Here is a 9961-nt window from a genome sequence, read left to right on the forward strand (position 1 = left end):
AGGACTCTACGCCGCCATGGTCGCCTCCGGAGTGATGTGTGAGTAGTCTACCCCTGAACTATGGGTCCATAGCAGTAGCTAGATGGTTGTCTTCTCCCCATTGTGCTTAATTGTCGGATCTTGTGAGCTGCCGAACATGATCAAGATCATCTATCTGTAATTCTATATGTTGTGTTTGTTGGGATCTGATGAATAGAGAATACTTGTTATGTTGATTATCAAATTTATATCTATGTGTTGTTTAAGATCTTGCATGCTCTCCGTTACTAGTAGATGCTCTGGCCAAGTAGATGCTTGTAACTCCAAGAGGGAGTATTTATGCTCGATAGTGGGTTCATGTCTCCGTGAACTGGGAAGTGACAGAAATCTCTAAGATTATGGATGTGCTGTTGCCACTAGGGATAAAACATTGGTGCTATGTTCGAGGATGTAGTTACTGATTACATTACGCGCAATACTTAATGCAATTGTCTGTTGTTAGCAACTTAATACTGGAGGGGGTTCGGATGATAACCTGAAGGTGGACTTTTTAGGCATAGATGCATGCTGGATAGCGGTCTATGTACTTTGTCGTAATGCCCAATTAAATCTCACAATACTCATCATAATATGTATGTGCATGGTCATGCCCTCTTTATTTGTCAATTGCCCAACTGTAATTTGTTCACCCAACATGCTGTTTATCTTATGGGAGAGACACCTCTAGTGAACTGTGGACCCCGGTCCAATTCTCTTTACTGAAATACAATCTCTTGCAATCTTTGTTCTCTTGTTTTTCTGCAAACAATCATCATCCACACTATACATCTAATCCTTTGTTACAAGAAGCCGGTGAGATTGACAACCTCATTTGTTTCGTTGGGGCAAAGTACTTGGTTTGTGTTGTGCAGGTTCCACGTTGGCGCCGGAATCCCTGGTGTTGCGCCGCACTACATCTCGCCGCCATCAACCTTCAACGTGCTTCTTGGCTCCTACTGGTTCGATAAACCTTGGTTTCATACTGAGGGAAAACTTGCCGCTGTACGCATCACACCTTCCTCTTGGGGTTCCCAACGGACGCGTGCTGTACGCGTATCAAGTACCCAACTTATCCGAGAATAAGTTGTATACAAGAGGTTGTATTTGATATGGTCAAGTAACACAAAGATACTATCCCATATCAAACCAACTCTACTCACACAACTACAACTAATGGAAGAGATGTGAGTAGAGCCAATATATATAGAGCAAGCTCCCCCACAATGTATGCACGTGTGATGAACATGAATTCATTGCATACATTGTCAAGATTAACCTTTGGGACAATTTCCACTATATATATACAACCATGCAAGACATATAAATATGGAATGCATGAGAGGCAAAACCCTTAAGCACAAACCAAACTTAAGTATAAAACCATTCCCTTAAACCCTCTAAACTTCTCCCCCATTGGCATCGATTGTCAAAATGGGTGAAAAATTTAGAAGGCCAATATAATGTGAGTTCCTCCCCAAAGTGTGCACTTCTTCATAATTTGAGTGGAATCAAGTGCACATATCCAATGATGAATACTTGAAGGAAGTCAAACTATATTGAGGATCAAAGATTGCATAAAGATAACATGGTGAAGTGAGCTTCAACAAATAAAGCAAGCAATCAAAGATCCAATTGGACAAACAAAGATATCATGATAAGAGAGATATAATGCTCTAAATAAAATAAGAAAGCTCCCCAAGGTTCGTGCACAATTTATAATGTTTGCATTTGAATACAATATGCACAAACATGGAATCCTCACTCCCTATGTATCATTTAGAACACAACTAAGATAAAGAGAATATGCTTATCAAGAACAACTTGAGTCCAACAATTACGAGATATGAGAGTGCATGAAGAAAAACAAATAAACCAAGCACTCATAAATCTTCTTTACCAATAACACTAAAATCAAAAGGATAAGAAGATGGTTGGCAAAGAACAAGGATATCAAGGTGATGGATTAACGCTCTTATGTATATAAGTTTCTAAAGTGGACAAAATGATCCATAAATAAACATGCACACACAAGAGGTTAACAAAATAAATAAGACTAGATATCCGAAATGAAGTCATAAAATACACCAAGGATGTTTGCTTAAGAAGCATATATAGCCTATGGCTCCAATTTTCACTTATGGTATATGAATGAGCTTCAACCAAGTTAGATCTCAAAAACATCACAACTAACAATAAGGGAAGTAGAGCTAGTTGGAGTGTTTTGAGAAAGGCAACAAGTATCATAAATATGGATTTATTTCGCAATTTCATCAATATTGCACATAAGAGCTCTTTGAGGAATTGATATGCAATAAATTGCTAGAGGGCATATTTGGGTAGGTGAATCATAAACATGATATATATATATTCCCAACATATGCATCTTATCAAATTACTCAAATGTACAATAAGAAGTTTTACTTTAAAAATGATTTTTCAAGAACCACAATATTTTCGAAATAAATAATTTCATGCCCAGATACAACCTACAAGAGGTTGGATGCTATATGAGAATGCATGAATAAGATACTTGTTACCGAGATAGCAATGGCTTGATGTAGTAGATAAGAGTTCATCAATCATCCTAGCTTGACTCCAATTCTCATATGGTGACAACACCTTCCTTATAGATGAGACAAGCCTCCATTGCATCTCCAATGTACCTAAAACATCATTCAAGTACATCTTGGTCCCCAAACTTATTGGGTCCAACATGGTTAGACTAACCACAATATATAGGACACACTCCATATAAACATGTGCATATTTAGATGAAATTTGAATTTCATGCACATCTTAGCAATTTAGGATTTGATGGAGTATATCCTACATAATGGATCAAAAGAAAGCAAGCATGCTACAAGTATAAACAAATTACATATAAGCATGCACCAAAACTTTTAAAGATCCAAGAAAGATATACTTTGGACAAAACACCAAAAGAATTAAATAAGTCATAGAGGTGTCACAAAACAAATTTGTTGTCCAAATTATATCTAAGATGCAAATCTCAAAAGATTTGTTCAACAAAGTTCAACAAATGAACTAAGAAGAAACCATTGAGCATAAAGGATGAAATAAAACAAACATGCTCGAAGATTTATCTCATTTACCAAATAACGCATAGAAGAAGAAATGAGATAGCAAAACTCCCAAAGGAGCAAGGTTCGAACAAATAAACCAAACCCGCTACACTTTTCACAATGGCACAATGTACCGTAAGGAAAAGATTTGTCTTCCAAAACAAACACTTGATATGAATTAAGAGAATTTATCATAGGATTTTTCAAAGGGACAAGGAAGACACATGGGAGCAACAACGATTTCTTGGAAATAAAATAAGGCAATAAGAAGCAATCCAAGGTGAAGGTGATCCATAAATTCAACCACATATAAGGTTATCAATTGTCAAAGACAATGAGTATATTGGAAATAATTTCCGGTGGTGAATTGACAAAGATAGTAAGGATCAACTTCACAATAAAAGGCATAGGATAAGTATATAGAATTAAGCATTATGCATGGATGAAGATTCTTGATAGCTTCAACTAGTCAAACAATCACGCACGGCAATGATTAGAATAACTTGAAGCAAGCGGTGTCCCAAATAAGATATAGAGATATGTATTTGAGGAAAACCGTACCAAGAATTTCTTACTCAAACAAGAATCCATAAGATGAGCAATAAAAGTTTTTCAATAGAAGTGGAGCTTGTTTGAGCAAACATGCCACCTAAGAACAAGATGACTAAGAGCATCAACTTTAAGTGGCATAACCTCATATGTTCACATTTTCTAGGCTTGTGATATGTACAAAACATATTACTCCCCCATAATGTGATAAAGCATTTCTTCTAAACAAGAGGCAACTAAAATTCGACTAGAGATGATTAATGGACATTAGAATTTGAATTTCTCATGAGTATGACACACCACATAGTGACTAGATAATCTTGCAATATCAATACTAAGTGGTGGTACCCATATGCCCACAGTTTATAGAAGGAGATATGCACAAAGCATATCACTCCCCCAAAATGGGATGTTCCATTAATAACTCAAGGAGAGCCAAATAAGATATCATCAAGATGCATTAGGCTCCAAAACAATACACAAGTATATGATGAGTCAAACAAACATACTTGAATACACAAGATAGGTAAGTAAGACACAACACATACACACAAATATTTGGTACAAAACCAAACATGCAAAGGGGCAAGTAACTTACAATAAATATGATGAGTTGAAGTATAAGTTACCGCAAAGAGGAACATTGGATATAAGATATAGATGATAATCCATATGACTTGACTTGGTCAAAATATAATATATGAAGATCCCTTAATTCTTCATGAAGTAGCCAAGTCTCCAATGACCTCCACCTACACCTATTGATCAAGTTTGAGCTTGTTGGTCCCCAACAAAGTTGGGTCCTAAGAGGTTAGTCACAATAGGCTTGGCAACCCAAATGGTTCTTTTCTTGAAACCACTTTGAGTTCCAACAAACTTAGCAAACACATTGCCATCCTTATCCTTCCTTAGAGAATAATCATCATCAACAATTATAGGGTTAGATAAGGTACCACCTAAGCAAGACGAAGCAAAGTGCCCCTTCTCACGGCATAAGTAGCAACTGTTCCCCTTTCTCTTCTTTATTGATTTCTTCTCTTGGGGAACATTATCTTGATTCTTCTTGGGAAGTGGCCTATCTTCAACTTGAGGTCGAGCATGAGCTTGACCTTGACCTTGTGAACATTTCCCTTGTTGTTTCTCACTCAAGTGCTTCTTCTTCTTCAATGGGCATGATCTAACATGATGCCCTTCAACCTTGCACTTGAAGCAAACCAACTTGGCCGGATCCTTGACTTTGTCTTGGCCCTTCTTCTTGTTGCTCTTGCTCTTGGACTTGTTCTTGTTATTGGAGTTGAATCCAAGTCCACTCTTGTCATTGGGGGATTGTTGCACACTTAGCATCTTGTCAAGTGTGGATTTCCCTTCATGACGCTTTTCCAAGTCCTTCTTCAAAGAAAGGACTTGGGCCTCGAGCTCTTTGATTTCCTCTACATGGTTAGTAGAAATACAAGTACTAGAGGAAGTAGAAGCTTCATTGTTAGAGCAACAAGGCAAAGTGAGTAATCCAACACAAGGTGTATCACTAGTTTGACTAGATGGATTACAAGGACTAGCACATGGCAATATAGCATTTGTAGTAGAGATTGTGCTAATGTCCACATGAGGCTCACAAGATGTTACCTTAGTGATACTAGCCTATGAGCTAACTTTTGCCCACCATAGGAAATTAGAAGATCATTATGAGAGCTTGAGAGCTTTTTATGACTTTCTTCCAATTCCCTATAGTTGCTAGTTAGCAACTCAAGTTGAGCCCTTAGCTCAACATTCTCCTCTAAGGTAGATGCATCAAAAGAATTAGAGTTAGTAGCACAAGCATCATCAATAGATTTTTTATTTTCAAGCTCATAAGATTCAATTTTTTGTGTAAGCATAAAATTAGTATGCTTCTCATCTTTTAGCTCATGCTTGAGGAGGGTGAATCTCATTTCCCCATTTTCAACATGGGACTCCAACTCCACTATGGTTTCCCTATATTTATTCAAGGTATCCATAGAGTGTTCAAGATTAGCACGAGCTTCTTTATTACCATGAAGAGAAGCATATACCATTGCCATATTATGCACCAAGGTATTATATTCTTCATCATTATCATCATCATCATTCTCATCGTTAGAGGATGTGTTAGGAGTCAAAGTAGGAGATACCTTTGATCCATTTGCCATAAGGCACATGTGCATACCGGAGGATGAAGATGAAGAAATTCTTGAATCCTCATTTGAAAACATGTCTTGATCCATAGAGTGTTCGGTTTCCTCTACATTGTTAGTCAACAAACAACTAGAGGAAATATAAGCATTTTGATTATGGGAGCAAGACAAGGTAAGCATATCATCATGAGATCTATGTAAGCAATTTACACATGATATGCAAGGACTATCAACACAAGCATGTAGATTGTTTTCAATGCTAGATGTGTTTAAGTCCAAAGAGGAAGCATTGCAATGGGATAGAGATGAAGAATCATCACTCTTGAGCACAATATCAACATTGCAATTTTCCTCACCACTCACCATATCATTACCTCGTGTCTTGCTACACGTTGGTGAAGTGGAAGAAGATGATAACTCATCACGACCGGAGGTGGAAGCAACTTGGAGCTCTTCATGATGTGAAGAGGAAGAGAGCTCCTCGGAGTCACCACCGACCAATTGAGAAGTGGATCCACCAAACATTTCCTTAAGCTTGATCCACATCTCATGAGACGATTTTTGCTTTATATATATCAAGAACCTACGAAAATCGGGTCTCAAGGAGAATAAAAGCTCATTAGATACTTGAACTTCAAGATGTAAGTTTTTCTCATCCGCTAAAGATAGATTTTGAGAATCCATCGGAGGAGAAAAACCGACATCCAGAAATTGCTCTATATGTGGACACAAGGTCCGAAGATTACAAAGTAAGCAATTTCGCCCAAAAGATAATTTGTGCCATTAAAGACAATTGTGTCATTGTGCACTATACTAGCCGACATCTTTACTCTCAAGGCGGTGAAGCCTTAAACAAGGAGAGACCTTGCTCTGATACCAATTGAAAGATCGAGATGTCGCCTAGAGGGGGGGGGGGGGTGAATAGGCGATTACAAACTCTTGCGGATTTGTCTTGTAAGAATGCGGAATTAAACTATTGTTTAGTTTACAAGCACAAACCCTAAATATGCTAAGCTCAACTAAGTGTAACAATAGCAACTAGAGCTAAGCAAGATAGGCACAAGATATATGTAGCACAAGTGATAGCAAGATATATGTACTTCAAGAACGATGGCTATCAGAAGGAAAGAGAGCTCAGGTATAGAAATAACCGAGGCACGCGGAGACGAGGATGTATTCCCGTGTTCCCTTCCTTTGCAAGAAGGTACGTCACGTTTGGAGGAGTGGAGGTCCCACGAAGGATTCCCCGCACCACGAAGGCTCACCCTATTCTCCGAACCACACCCACGAAGGATAATGGCCCTTTCCTTATGGTTAGCTTTTCCTCCGCTCCGGAGATGGCAATCTCCACAACCACTTCACAAGCTCCACGAAGGAGAAGCCCGGGCCTCTTCACAATCTTATTGAAGAGATCACCGGAGCACCAATCACCAAGCCAACTAGGAGGTCTCCCACCAAGAGTAACAAGCTCACGGTCTCTCACTCGAACTAATCGTGGTAGAGAGCTCAACACTATGCAATGATGCAAAGCAAGAACACTAGAGGTGTTCAAGTCCTTCACACTCAAATCCCACCAAAGCAACGAATGCTAGGATGAGATTGGAGAGGAAGAACAAAGGGGAAAGTCAACCAAAGACTTCAAGATATCCCAAGAGATTCCCTCACTTAGAGAAGAAATGGTTTGGTGGAAGTGTAGATCTAGATCTCCTCTCTCAAATCCTCAAGAATGAGCAAGAATGGTTGGAGGAATCAAAGAGGAGAGCAAGTTCTTCAAAATGGAACAATGGAGGAGAGAGAATGGGAAGAACTACTTGTCTCAAGGTGGGAGAAAGGTATTTATAGCAAGGGAGGAAGAAATAACCGTTGGGGAGAAAACTGTGTGAAAATCGCATAAAAAACGACCCAAAAATGTGCCCCACCTGCTGTGCCAAGCCGACCGGAATGGCGCCGACCAGCCCAGCTGGGCGCCCGGTCGGGCCGGCCCACTGGCCGGGCGGGCGGCGGCAGCCGCTGGGCGGCAAAAAGGCAGGAGGCGCGGGCGCATGGGCGCGCGCGTGCCGCATGGGCCGCGCGCGGGCGAAGGTGGCCCAGGAGGCGCCGGTCGGGCCGGGGAGGGCGCCGGGCTGGGCGGTTGCGGACCGGGGCCGAGGCCGGTTGGCTGGCCGGGTGGGCCGGCGCCTGGCCCGGTCCGGTTGGCGCCCGGTCATGGCCGGGTGGGCCGGCGCATGGCCTGGCAGGCCGGGTGGCCGACCGGCTGCCCCTCCTCCTTTTTTCTTTTTCCTTTTTATTCTTTTCCCTTTTTCCTTTTTCTTTAATAACTAATGCTCCCGAACTCCGATTCGAATGAAACTAATTTTGTTTGGAAGATAACAACAAATGATATCCTATAGAAAGTGCAAACTCAAGAATCTGTAGAAGGGAATTTTATCATGAATATAAAAGGTAGAACCTTATATCATGAATAACCGGTAAAATCACCCAACCTCGAAAACACAATAGAAGATGCATGCGAACTCCGTTTTCAATGAACTTGGGCTTGTTGTAAAGCTAGCAACAAGCTCAAGAACCTCACACAGAGAAACACCAAGAAGCAATAAGGATATGCAAAGTATGCAAAGGATTGAGCTCCCTAAGACGATGTGATCAAGTTACTCAACCGAAAGCCCCTCTTAATAGTGCGGCTATCTATCCTATAATCCGGTCTCCCAACATCCACCTTGAGACCGGTAAAAGGAAAACCTAGCAAGGCCATACCTTTGCCTTGCGCATCCCGCTTGATCTTGATGATAACTCTTCAAGCTTCACTCAAGCCGGAATGCCTCACTTGACCAATGTTGCTTCGTGAAGACTCACAAATGCTCCCCCATACACTATGATGGGAAAGCTCCATTGATGCAAATCTTCACTAGTCCATTATCACCAAATGGACGGCAAGCTTCAAGCGTGTGATTCACTTGAGATGCTCATCTTGAACTTGCCCAACTCAACCTTGTATCTTCACATACTCACTTAAGATAGAGCATGGCTAATATTGAGTTCCACATAAGAACTCCATCTTCATTTCTTCTTCTTGATCATATCACATATATATATCTTCATACCGATGATCTTGATGCCAATACACAAGGAATACCTTTATCTTCATGGCATCCATACTTGAATCCAACACATGGAGTACAAGTAGTACCTATGGAATATTCCTTCATATAAACTCAATGAAAACATTAGTCCATAGGGGTCGTCATTAATTACCAAAACCACACATAGGGGCAATATACCCTTACAGCTTTGCACTTTGCAAGAATATTAGCTTGCCTTGGTAGTTCTCAAAGTTCTCCTCCTCCTCCTCTTGGTAGCAACCTTCTTCCTCCGGGTATTCTCCGGTGCTAGCGTCTAAATTTAAATACGAGTATAATCACTCAACTAATTCAATGGCTATTCCATACATCACATATATTCACACAATGTATTCTAAGCACACAATTAATCTAATTAGGGTGCATTGGTTGTGTTGCTTGAGGAGAAATAATTTCCTTTTATTTAATATGTAAATGATAGTTTCCATAGGGTTCTTGAGAAATAATTTCCTCTCATTGAAATCTTCTTAAGATTTAATTTCTCAAACAATCATGCATGAATTTATATTGACCTAAGTCAAACATTCATTATCATCATTTGAGAAAATGATTTAAATGAGGTAGACCACCTCATACCATTTAATAATTCTACAAATGATTTAAATCTCCTAGTATTTCATATAAGAGTGTTTGTCCAGGGGTTCAAACATCTCATGAATTCATTTGGGACAAGATTTAAATGGATTAGAATACTTCATATGATTTGCATAATAGTTTTGGACAATATCACTTACATAAACTAGCCATATTGTCCATTAATTAAACTAGGGCATGATCATGCAAAGTGACCACACCATTTTCTTGCAGAAACAATTAGTGTAAGTAAAATTTGAGCTATTGGAGTGGGAATTAACTTAATATCTATTTTGGTTGATTTTTAATAATTATTTGAATATGGAAAAGTCCCTGCCTTCATCTTTTTATCAGATTATTTCTACAACAGATCTTGAAGTGGGACCAGTGGCATATTGTATAACTTTTTCATAGCTTTCCAACAATATCAAATTTGTTAAATTTGGCCAAG

Source organism: Lolium perenne, chromosome 7 (assembly GCF_019359855.2).
Source record: "Lolium perenne isolate Kyuss_39 chromosome 7, Kyuss_2.0, whole genome shotgun sequence".
NCBI classification, from domain to species: domain Eukaryota; kingdom Viridiplantae; phylum Streptophyta; class Magnoliopsida; order Poales; family Poaceae; genus Lolium; species Lolium perenne.